Source organism: Leptonychotes weddellii, chromosome 9 (assembly GCF_054177405.1).
Source record: "Leptonychotes weddellii isolate Sample4059 chromosome 9, ASM5417740v2, whole genome shotgun sequence".
NCBI lineage: Eukaryota > Metazoa > Chordata > Mammalia > Carnivora > Phocidae > Leptonychotes > Leptonychotes weddellii.
In genome coordinates, this window is record NC_138377.1 from 114,402,630 (window position 1) to 114,414,571 (window position 11,942).

The 11,942-nt window shown below is 40.5% G+C and overlaps 1 long non-coding RNA gene across 1 annotated transcript in view; it reads right to left on the reverse strand.

Annotated features, from left to right (window-relative positions):
• LOC145723582 (uncharacterized) overlaps positions 1-11,394 on the reverse strand; it is a 177,811-nt gene extending 166,417 nt beyond the window's left edge. The window contains exon 1 of the long non-coding RNA XR_014148787.1: positions 10,425-11,394. This is a non-coding gene — a long non-coding RNA (uncharacterized LOC145723582). The remainder of the gene's footprint in view (positions 1-10,424) is intronic.
• Between the last annotated feature and the right edge of the window lie 548 nt (positions 11,395-11,942).

The following is an 11,942-nucleotide window of genomic DNA, read 5'->3' on the forward strand; positions in this document are numbered from 1 at the left end:
TTCTGCTATAGTAACAGTCTAATTTAAGTTCTAGAAATGTTTCCTGAAGTTCTACAGATGAACTCTGCTGGTGGAGACAGGTGGGAAAAAATGCCAAAGCTGGGGCAAATATCTACTGAATAAACACTTCTCTGACAACAGTCTTTGTCAAGATGATTGACTCAGACAATAGCAATTGCTTCATAAATTATCCCAATATAAGAACTGCACATATGTGCATTGGTCATATGTATGGCCAGATGCATTTCTGGAAAAAAATGTGTTCATGGGTAAGTCATCCCTAGCACAGTTCCTGGCACATTGGACAGGCATGGTATTAAACTTACTAATCGACATTAAAACATTTCATTTTACTGGAACTAGGGAGGCTTACCGCTTGAAGAAATACCAGAGGAAATGTTATATAAAGCAATAACTCTGCTCTCTTCTCAACATATTTCTTTTGTAATTCCCGATGCTTACATATGCATTTATAGTGAGCTGCATTTGAAATTACTATGCTGAGAAATAAATGCTCTACTTAATTGGCATCTGCAATGCAACTTTTCAATTAATTTATATTTTTTTAGAGACAAAGGCAGCATGATACAATACAGGTGATGTTTATAACATTAATGAATCTGTGATTTTTTTTTTCTTTTTAAGAAACTAGGCAGAAGGGACAAAAAAAAAAAAAAAAGCCCCCTAAGCATTATCTATCTGAGTAGAATGAATGAGCTGGCTCAGAGTTGTTGATCAATAGTCAACCCAAAAGATGTTTTGCTGGAATCTTTCATTGTTGAGAAGATCAGGCTTGGGTGTGCCCAATTTCCCATCCTTGAAGTGCAGTGTGCAATGATGCCCATGATGATGAAGCTGGACTCAAACTGAGTTAATTCAGTGAGTTACTGGGTGCTCAGTTTCCACACAATCCCATGGACCAGTCACTTGGCAACAAAAACTGGATATTACACAGTGTAATATTTGAAGGCTGGAATTTTGAGGAGAAATCATTGATGAGAAAGTCATTGACATGACTTTATTTCTTGCTGTGGCTAATATTTTCAATTGATTTGCACTCAATGACCAATGCTGATGATATAAAAAAAAAATGTTCATTCGGTTTACCATTAGATCATAAGATGATGAGTGATTTTGTTTTTATTTTTTAAGTACTTATGTATTTTCCATTAAGATAATTAAATTTCTTCTCCTGCAATAATGTCTTTCTACTTGTCTCCAAATAGAGTCACCAAGTTTTTGCCCTCATGTTTCATTCCCAAGAATCTATGCTGGCCCAGATCTCTATGTCAATATTTTGACTACTACAGAGGCTGAGTGAAAAATCTATATTCTACTGCTTTTCCTGTGATCCTTAAATACCAGTATATTCCACTCTCCTGCTCAATCTTCTGTAGGCCACTTTTTTTTTTTTTTACCAAACTTTATTAAGTAGAGTTCATGCATCCATTTATTTTTTATTTTTTTTAAGATTTTATTTATTTATTTGACAGAGACAGAGAAAGCAGGGGGAGTGGCAAGCCAAGGGAGAGGGAGAATCAGGCTCCCCACTGAGCAGGGAGCCTGACATGGGGCTCCATCCCAGGACCTTGCGATTATGACCTGAGCTGAAAGCAGATGCTTAACTGACTGAACCACTCAGGCACCCCTCAGGCATCCATTTATTTGTTCATTTACCCACTCGTTCAATAAATAGTCTGTGATTAGTAACTACAATGTCAAGAGAGTAGGCACTGTATAAACTGCAAATAACAAGTTTATGACTTCTGCCCTCAGGAGGTTTAAAATCTAGTTCAGGAGATAAGACACAGAAAACAGCTTAGTGTAGAATCAGATCGCTTGGGTCCTGGAAGCAGATTGCTCTACAATTCATTAGCTAAATCTTTGGGCCGGTTACTTAACCCAGCTGTGTCTCAGTTTCCACATCAGTAAAGTTGGCTGAATGATATTACTCATGTTAAGGGATTATCATAAGGATTACATGAGGCAGGACATGTAAAGTCTTAGGGCATCCTGGTTCAGCAAAAGCACTCAAAACACGTTCAATTGAGTGGTTAGGGGAGTAAGTTAGAATTCAAGAAAATTTGAAACAAATCAAAAGAAAGAAGGAAAAACAAGAAGGAAGGAAAGGAGTGAGTTGAGACATTTCAAAGCTCAAAGAGGGGAGGAACCCTTTCCCCAGGTGGGTGCTTACAGCAATCACATGGCCGAAGTGGTATTGGAGCTGTGGCTGGAGGGATCGGTTGGAATATGACTGATTGGTTGAAGGTATGCAAGGTCTGGACTGGGCTCATACAATTCCCTGAAGCGTACTCTTCACTCATCATACATGCCAACTCACTTCCATGTGACTCTCCTCACACTACTTCCTATGGTACTCCTTCATCTGACTCAGGCTGAGCTTTCTAGGTATGCCTTTGCTGAACAGAAAACATTCAGATGCTGTAGAGAGGGATTCCATGCTACCTGCTCCTCATTTACTGACCTCGTTATGTTATTATATTGTACTGAAGGAATGTACCTGTGAAATTCTCCCTAGACCCTAAGTTACTTGAGGTCAAGTTCCCTGTCTTTGCAGATCTTGCATCTACTGCACTGGCTGACACCACATAGACACTCAAAAAATGCACAGTGATCTAAAAAGCATCACTAGTAATCCGGGTATCCTAAAGAAAATGGTAGAATGGAAGGCCGCACAACCTGGTTTATTGTGTGAGATTGCTAACATAGTTCTGTGCTTCACCGGGCCAACTCATTCACTTTGGAGTGAGAATAGATCTCTGAATTGCATGGTGAATTCCTTTGAAACTTGAAGAGAAAACCATTTACCGTCAATGGATGGGATTTCTTATGCATTTTTCACCTGGGGGGTGTCATCAAATTTTAGTGTCAGGAAATTTCTCCTATTGGAAGAACATTCCAAATTTTACCAAGTTCAATTGGCCTTGAATAGGACTCAAAAGCTCTAAACATGGGAGTAGAAGGCAGGTTGCTAGGAACATTCTTCTCTAGGTGAGGAAAAGAATAAAAGTCATGCTGCATAAGGGTGCAAGGGCCCCATATGAAGACTTCTTCCCCCTGCCTCTTTGACTATGTTAAATACTACAGAAAGCAACTATTTTTAAAAACAATTTTCACTCAAAAATACACACACACACACATCTCAAAAGGATAAAAGATTATTTTGGAATTAAAAAAATGCTGCCTCTATTATATTTTAGAACCAAATAAAGTTCAAGTACATTTTTCACACTTACCTTACTTTCATATAATGCATTAAATAAGTCACTTAATGCTTCTCAGACTGAGTCAGAAATTGCATTCCTGTAACTGAGGTCAAAATCTTATTGAAGAGTTGTGATTTTTGGATTGATTTATATCATTTCTTTATTCACTTCTTCATCATTTATTTCTTTTCTTCCTTGACCCAGAGAAGAGGCCACCAACTAACAAAAGCCCCAATGCCATTGAAACTCTGGACAAATAATACTGACCCACATTAGCAAGTTGAGAGCCCTATCTCATTCTACACTGTAGAGTACAAAATTATAGAATAAAAAATAAAGAGGTTATCAGTCACACAATTTGTCTTCTCTTGCAATGCAGATTAAATGGTTATAACTTTGCCAGACTCCAAGCTACTTGACATCTGTCAAAAGGCTGGGGTCATCTTTCTTCCATTAGCGACGGTCTCCATTTCAACAATCCCCACCATGCCCATATTCATGTCAGGTACAATTGTCTACTTCTTGTCAATCTTTCCTGTTAATGGGATCAACAAGTGCTGAAACCAGGCATCTTTCTCTTCTGTATGTTGCAAAGAGAAAATGCTGGTACTTTTCAGGGACAGAAGAGCAAAGAGTAAAAGGGAAAGACAGCTCCTGGACTCCTTGTCATCTAATGTTCTCCTTTATTTATTTCCCAATGCAGAAGCTTCCATTATAAGATACAGGATTGCTTTGCAACTAAAAAGGCTGCCAGTGACCCAATTCCAAAGGCTCCATTTGTGGGCATGATCCATCCCCTCCCAAATCACTGTGTTTCGAATGTGCAAAATGAAGTTAGGTACGGCAGAAACATAATTTGTCTTGGGAAATGATGGGTAGATATATGCATCTAGTTGCAGTGCAAAGAAGCATCCAATTATGATATACTTGACCCATCATCCTAGCCTCAGCCACTAAGCAGATCTGTGGACTCAAAACATGTTTGTGGTAACTCCCCAAGTGATGTATCTGTGGTAGATTTCAAAATGTTTTGGAGAAGGGATGAAAATGCAGGTTCTTAATCCATACTTCTGACTGCTTCACATTGTTACTGATCGTGATCAATCCTGGATTCTTTCAGATGAGACAGGAGTCAGCTTTTTACGTAAACCGATTGTCCCATCCCTTGGTATACGGGCTCAAACTCACCAGTTTGTTTTAGATCATCTATCTAAAATGCAGTTTTGAATTTCAGAATCTTGTTGGATAGTTACAAAATCAATAGCATACAACAAAGGGGATGGTTAGAATAGGAAAAGCACATGTCCAGGATGCATTTTGAGACAAAAGGTCAACCTTTAACCAGGAAAACCTTGCGAGTACTTCTAACCCGGAAGATCACTCACTAAATCATGCTTGCACTTTTTATGAATGCTCTGTGCTTTTTTTTTTTTTTTTTAACATAACAGCTAAGTTCAAGTGGGTGAAGAACCCTTCTCTAAGCAGTTCCGAGGATTAACTGTACAATTTAAGCACCATATAGGGTTTATGCGTTCGTTTCAACAGTCATTCCTATATGTTTATACTTGCGTTTCTATCTTTAATCCATAGAATCAGTGGTAAGAAATGAATAAACCATCTCAGTGGAAGTTAACACAACATGGCTAAGGAATGTAATGTTTTTGCCCCATTGGCATAGGAGAGTAACCTTGATATTGATATGGTATATATTAAGGATTATGTTTATTTATTATTATATATTGCTAAATATATACATATTCATTATGCATAAAATATATAATATATGTACATACACTATATGCATATACTATATACATATACTTATACTATGTACATAGCAATACAATATACATGTACTATACTATATACATGCACTATACAATATACATGCACTATACTATATACATGCACTATACAATATACATACACTATACTATATACATGCAGTATACAATATACATGCACTATACTATATACATGCACTATACAATATACATACACTATACTATATACATGCAGTATACAATATACATGCACTATACTATATACATGCACTATACTATATATATGCACTATACAATATACATGCACTATCCTATATACATGCACTATACAATATACATACACTATCCTATATACATGCACTATACAATATACATGCACTATACTATATATATGCACTATACTATATACATGTACTATACTATATACATGCACTATACAATATACATGCACTGTACAATACATGCACTATAATACACACATGCACTATACAATAGACATGCCGTATGCAATATATATGCACTGTACTAGATGCACGCTCTATACAAGATGCGTGTGCTATAAAATATACATATGCTCTATATTCATAACTATATATGTTCATTTCATATGCTATATATCACTTTTTAGAAGTATATGTTAATAGTATATGTTTAATAAAATTTAGTATATGTTTAAAAAATATAAATATACATGTTACGTAATCTAGATTTAATAAAATAAGTAACTTCAGTTAAGTATACTCCAGATACACAATAGCTGTCTGATACTGGGTAAAGGTTTATTCTGGCGATGCACTGCTCAGTGCTTTGAGGGGTCCGTTTCCATAAGCCAAGATCCCGACCCCCCCACCCATGCCTCTCAGTCCAAACACATATACTCTATTTTAAAATTATTCTGCCACTTTTGTTAGATTGAGTTTGTGAACTGCCAAATCACTGAGTCATGCCCCCTTCTTACTCCTCTGAAGTCTGCGCCAAGTTCTGTTTCTGAGGCAAAGCAGAATAAACACCTTTCACTAGCACTTCACTCTTGTGGTAAAATACGAGGGCATCGTCTATCAGTATCTGCAGAACAGACTCTGAAAACACCCCTTTCTGGATTTTCTGCTTTTCTCATTCTATTTTCTCCCAGAATCTGTTTGCAAAACATTTTATGGAATTGGCAAGTTATTTGCACTGCTTTTGCATTGCAGTCTGACTAATTCAATTGCAATTATTTGTAAACTGCCGCCATAACTCTTCCTTGGCTAATGTCTGCAAACTGTTTACTAAACAATAAACTTAATCATGCATTCATTGTTGCAAATGTCTCCAAATGGCTTCGGAGTAGAGCTGACTTGACATTTTTGCCTATTTGCAAAGCCATGAAGGATGTTTTCTGAATAGACAGTGAGTTCTATAACATTTAGTCATTCTACTTCCCACACCTCTTCTGACCTGTTGCAGATGGGGATGGCCTCTTTTATGGGTCGGCCATTGTCCTGTGGCAATAGTGGTAGGTCCAAAGCAAAGGGCACTGTGGGTAAGGCTGGTAGCAGTGAACGAAGACTGTATGACAGCGTTGTATGGGCGATAGTCAGGTTTTATAAATATTACCTGAGCATCACTTAGCATATTAGCCAAGTCACTATTACCCTCAAGACCCCGTCTGAGACTCCTTGAGGGGTACAGGCTGTAAAGATTGGCTCCGCCCATGGCGGATCTGACAGGACGTGAGGACGAGAGGAAGAGGAAAGGTCAAATCAACATCTCACTTACAGACATAGAGATCTAACAGACTCATGGTGACGTAACTAACAGTGGCCAAGTCAGGATGAGGAGCTGATCTGGGGAGAAAAATGATAAAGATGGCTCAAAATATCCCGGTTTGACCCAACAACCACAGAAGAGTGTATCAGAAATGCTTAGCAGGTCGTTTGGAATGGACAGTGAAAAAGCAGGAAAGGTCTGGCTGGAGACACCGGCATGGGGACATTGGCCACAGGGGTGTGGCTGACTCCGGCGGAAGGAAAGGGCAGACTTTGGGGGGGAGGGTAATTTCACAACCACTAGGAAGACAGAAACTTAATGAAAACCTTAAAAAAAAAAATGGTGGAAAGAGGACCCAGTTGTTAACATGGTCATGGAAACGAAGGGAGCAAGTTTCAGGAAGTCTGGGGTGTGGAAAGGGCCTGTGGCAGAAATGTTTCGGACAATGAGAAAAGCATACTGAATTGGAGATGGAGAAGAGACAGAAGATTTCACCAAAAATGCTGGGAGCTAGGATGAAGGGCGTCAATGAAGCTGCTGTGAATACCAGGAGCCTCACCCTGCCCCCCCCCGCTCCACCGGAGAAGTTTAGCCATGGAAAAGGGGGGAGGCTGAGTAGTAAGCCAGTAACATTTCTTCAATTTGGTCATTATCTCCCTCGTCACAATTCTGGCTCGGGTCATCTCACCTAAACCATTAGTATATCCTCCATTATTCCCACTCTCTGCTTACGAAGTTGCCCACCACATTAATGGGAAAAAAAATAGAAGCAATCAGAGGACAATTTCCACACGTTTTACCCTGTGTCTGTACCCACAGAGTCAATCTCCTTCTCCTCCTGGTACTATGAATAATTGGTCTAAACAAGCCAACCTCTTGTCTGCTATATCCCATCCTTTCCTTTCTACCCCAGAACATTCCTCCAGCACCGCCCATTTTGCCTTGTTTGCACGGGATGCTTTGATTTGTCACGCCTGAAAAACAGCCTCCCATGACTCCACATCTTTCTCCAGGTCGTACTCCATTTCTCTGCCTCTACTCGCTGACTCTAATTTGTCTCCTCCTCTTTCTTGACTTCAGTGAAATCAGCATCTTACACCTCACCTCTTCACTGAAACAGCTCTTATTAAGGGCAACAGTGACCTCCACATGGCTAAATTCATGAGTTGGTTTGTAGTTCTCATTCGATCACTCCCTCCTCTCAAAATTTGCACTTCTTTTGGCTTCCAGAACACCATTTTCTTTTGGTTCTCTTCCCACGTCACTGGGCACTACTTTCCATTTTGTTGCTGGTACTTCCTTACCCTCCTGACTTGGAAACATTAGAACACCCAAAGAACCGTTCTTTCCACTTCTCCATCTCTGTCTGCACTGACTTCCTATGTGATCCCATCTTGCCTTTGGCTTTAAGTATCACCTAAATACTGGTGACTCCAAAATCATATCTCCAGCCTGGATGTCTACCCTCAACCCCAGGTTCTATGTATCTACTTGTCATATCTACTTGGATATTCATACAGTGTCTCAAAGTCAACATTCCTAGAACCAAATTCACGACTCCCTGTTAAGCACCAATCTCCCAAGTATGCTTCTTCTCCAGTCTTTCCTTAGCAAATAACAACTTCATCCTTCCAGTTTCCCAGCTGAAACCAATGCAGATATTCATCTCCTTTCTTGTTGTCACATCTCCAAAGCTGTCCATCGGCAAATGCTGTCAACTTCTTAAATATATCTAGCATCTCATCACTTTGTGCCACATCATTGTTACCACCTTGATCCAAGTCATTATCATTTCTTGCCTGGACTATTACAGTCAGCTTCTACCTGGGCTTTCTGTTTCCATACCTGTCTATCCAGAGTCTCTTCTCAATGGAACAGCCAGAGTGATTCTTTGAAAATATTGTTTGTGCCATCCTTCTGCTCAGAGGCCTCTAGTGGTTTTCTAGACCTCACCAAAAGTAAAAGCCAAAGTCCTTTTAATGACTTCAAGACCCTACCCGATCTGGGCCCTGGTCATTCTTTGCCTTCATCTTCTCCTTCGCTACCTTCAGATCTCTCTACACTAGCTACCAAGACCTCTTACCTGTTCCTTTAACAAAGAAAATATCTCAGGACCTTTGCATATTCTGTTTCCCCTTACTGGTACATTCTTCCCCCTAAATCTATATAAGGTTCCCCTTTCTTTATTAAGTCTCTGCTCAAATGTCACCTTATTGTGAGGCCTTTCCTATACAACATATTAGTGCCCACCTTCAGCACTCCCTATCCCTTACCCTGCTTTATTTCCTTCCATATCATCATCTGACCTACCATATTTATTTGTTCGTATATTTATTGCTTCCACTCAATTGCATGTAAGAACTATGAAAACTGGAACTATCTTCATCATCATCTTCATCACTGTCTTCTAGTGCCACCACTTAGAAAAGCACCCAACACATGCTTCATATGTAATAAATATTGGAATGAGTAAAAATCAACTTAATACAAGATCAATGGTACCTAGCACACCACTTAGGACATCATATTGGTTTAATAAACATCTATTGAAGGAATGAATGAATCAGTTTCCAGGACTGGGGAGGCATGGACTCATTCATAGGCAGAAAGCAAGAGCCAGTTGGGGAAAGGTAGATATAATGAAGTAGATAACTGGATAACATGTAAATATATTATCACCAAGTAAGCCCTGGGACTAGGCACAGCAGGATATTTCACACCATCTCTGCAACATGATGAGATGTTGAACAGGTGACCCTCCCAGGGTGGGACTGGGTTTCTCAGGACCAGCTGATGAGAGGGATTCCTGCTCAGGGGTTATCAAGAAGCCGAATCCAGGAAATCAAGGAAATTTAGAAGATAGAATGGGTCACCAGAACCAGAGATTCAGACTCAGATGAAGGAAGAATCGTGGCCAGTATCAGATTCTTGGGAAGGTGGCATTTGAATCAAGCATGGAGGAGGCAGGATGGTGGACCACTTTCCAAGAAACAAATCAGCAATACATGGAGATTGTTGGTACAATGGAGATAGTATTCTTGGCCTAAAACCCAGACTCCAGGCTGACTTTAAGGTACAGAGAAACAGAGCATGACTATATCATGTGTCCCAGCTTGAAATCCTATTCATTCAGTCCCAGACACAAACCTGGACCCGATATAACCAATTCCGACCCAGGATGGGTGTCTGACTGCAAGAGATAAGGCAGTCAGTAAAAACTGCAAAGCCAGAGTCCTGATTGGCCAGTTGCGCAAAGGCCTCATCTGGGAAACCCATCGTCCCGTTTTCCCAAGCCGGTCCACTGGAATCAGGGATTTTCCTCTTGCAAAACTGGCCACAAAATACAACTTATAAAGTGCCCCAAACCGCTCCGCCAGACCAGCCAGAAAGCACAACTCCTCTCGGCTTTCTAAGAATGCCTGCTATATAATGAAAACCATAAACCCCCGGCTTCCACACGCACGCGCGCTGCAGTTGGACGGGGACGAGCACTTCCTCCCGCCAGAGCATCCCTCCCCCTGCAGCCTTGACAACGCATCCTCGCAGCCACAACTGGAAACCGCCCCTCCGTCTTCCCTGGTCCCCAGGTCGGGGTGCCAACTTCGGCTCCAAAACTGTTCAAAGTCAATAATCAAAGGCCATTGAAAAAAAAGGTGACACTTACTTGAATCAATGTCTTCTTGAGGCTTTTGAAAGGTGCAGCAGGCATAAAATTTAATATTGATTTGTTGGGGCACATTCCATTCCCGCTTTCAGAGTCATTTCAGAATGACAATTTGTTTTGAGCCATACGGGCGACGTCTGTCTACCGGACACACAGGAGTCCCCGGCCCTCTTAATGAAGCTCAGCTGGCTTTTTTTCTGGCCACTTCTCTGAGTTGGTTCTCCCCTCCTTAAATTTCTTGGTTCCTGCCGTCCCCTTCTGCTTGCTCCTCTTAGCTCCTGTTCTAATTTCAACTGTCATTTCCCCCGCTCTCCCGAGTGCTCTGAGCTCCTGTTCTAATTTCTCATGTCTTCTCCCAGAGCTGCCCTCCTTTCTGTCTCTCTGACCCTCTCCTTCTTGCCTTCTCTTTTTCTCTGACTCTGACTCTTCCATGTCCCATCAGAGGCTTTGCTCAGGTTTCACTTCGGCTCTGGTATTCTGCATCCTGTTTAACGCAGCCAATAATAGGATGTCCGATCTGCTCTGCATAAATCCCAGATTCACAAAAATAAAATAGGATTTTTTTTCCCCACGTTCATCGACATCTGCACTCGCATCTCATCTCCCCTCACTATTTCCTCCCCCTCCTTCCCTTTCAGCTTCTACTTGCAGTTGGAATAATCTAAGAAAATCTCTTTTTATATTCCTTGGTTGATAGAAGCAAAATACAGGGAATTGGTCTGAGAACTCTCATCTCAATACAATTCTGGTCCAATTTCATTTTCTAAAGAAGTTTGGATAGATTTCCAGTGAGTGTCCAGGTAAGCCTGAGCCAAGATCTGCTGGGAGCCTATCGTTCCCTCCAACAATACTTAAAGGGATAAGGAAGTTAAGGTCCTGTCTTGTAAGTGACATATTTCTTGGGGGTCTTTCTCCCCTCTCAGTTACAGATAGAAACAACTGCACGCTCCTTAATTACACACGGAGTGATTTGCATTATTCGCAAACTGCTTCACAAAGTGTGTATATTGGCAAACAATCTGGGTGGAATTTTGAACACAGTGGTCTGGCCTGGAATGAAAGAAATGTTCAACAAATGTGGTGTTGGGATATGGAAAGGAATTCCTAGCTGTCTTGAATATCTAGACTCTTTAAGACAGGGATGGTAGGGGATTCTATCTACATGTTGGTTCTTAGGAGCAAAGAGCTCCTCCTGTAAAATTTTCCCAGCCTGGAGGATGTGAAGAGCTCCGTACTAAAGAATGCATCCATGCCCATATTAACTAACGGTTACAGAGACTGTGTCAGGACATATTTTGATTTCTACATTATTGTCTGGACACTGGGGCGTCTTTCAGACTTACATAGAATTTTCCCATCACTGCTTGGCAAATAATAGTCAATTACCTGGTTGTTTCCAGGAGACTGTTTTTTCGTTTTATGTAGTTGGCGGGTCCTTCTGGCAAACCTCCTCATCTGAAACATAACATTTTACACTTTTTGGAAATATATTCATACATAGGGAAGGAGAAAGTTTTA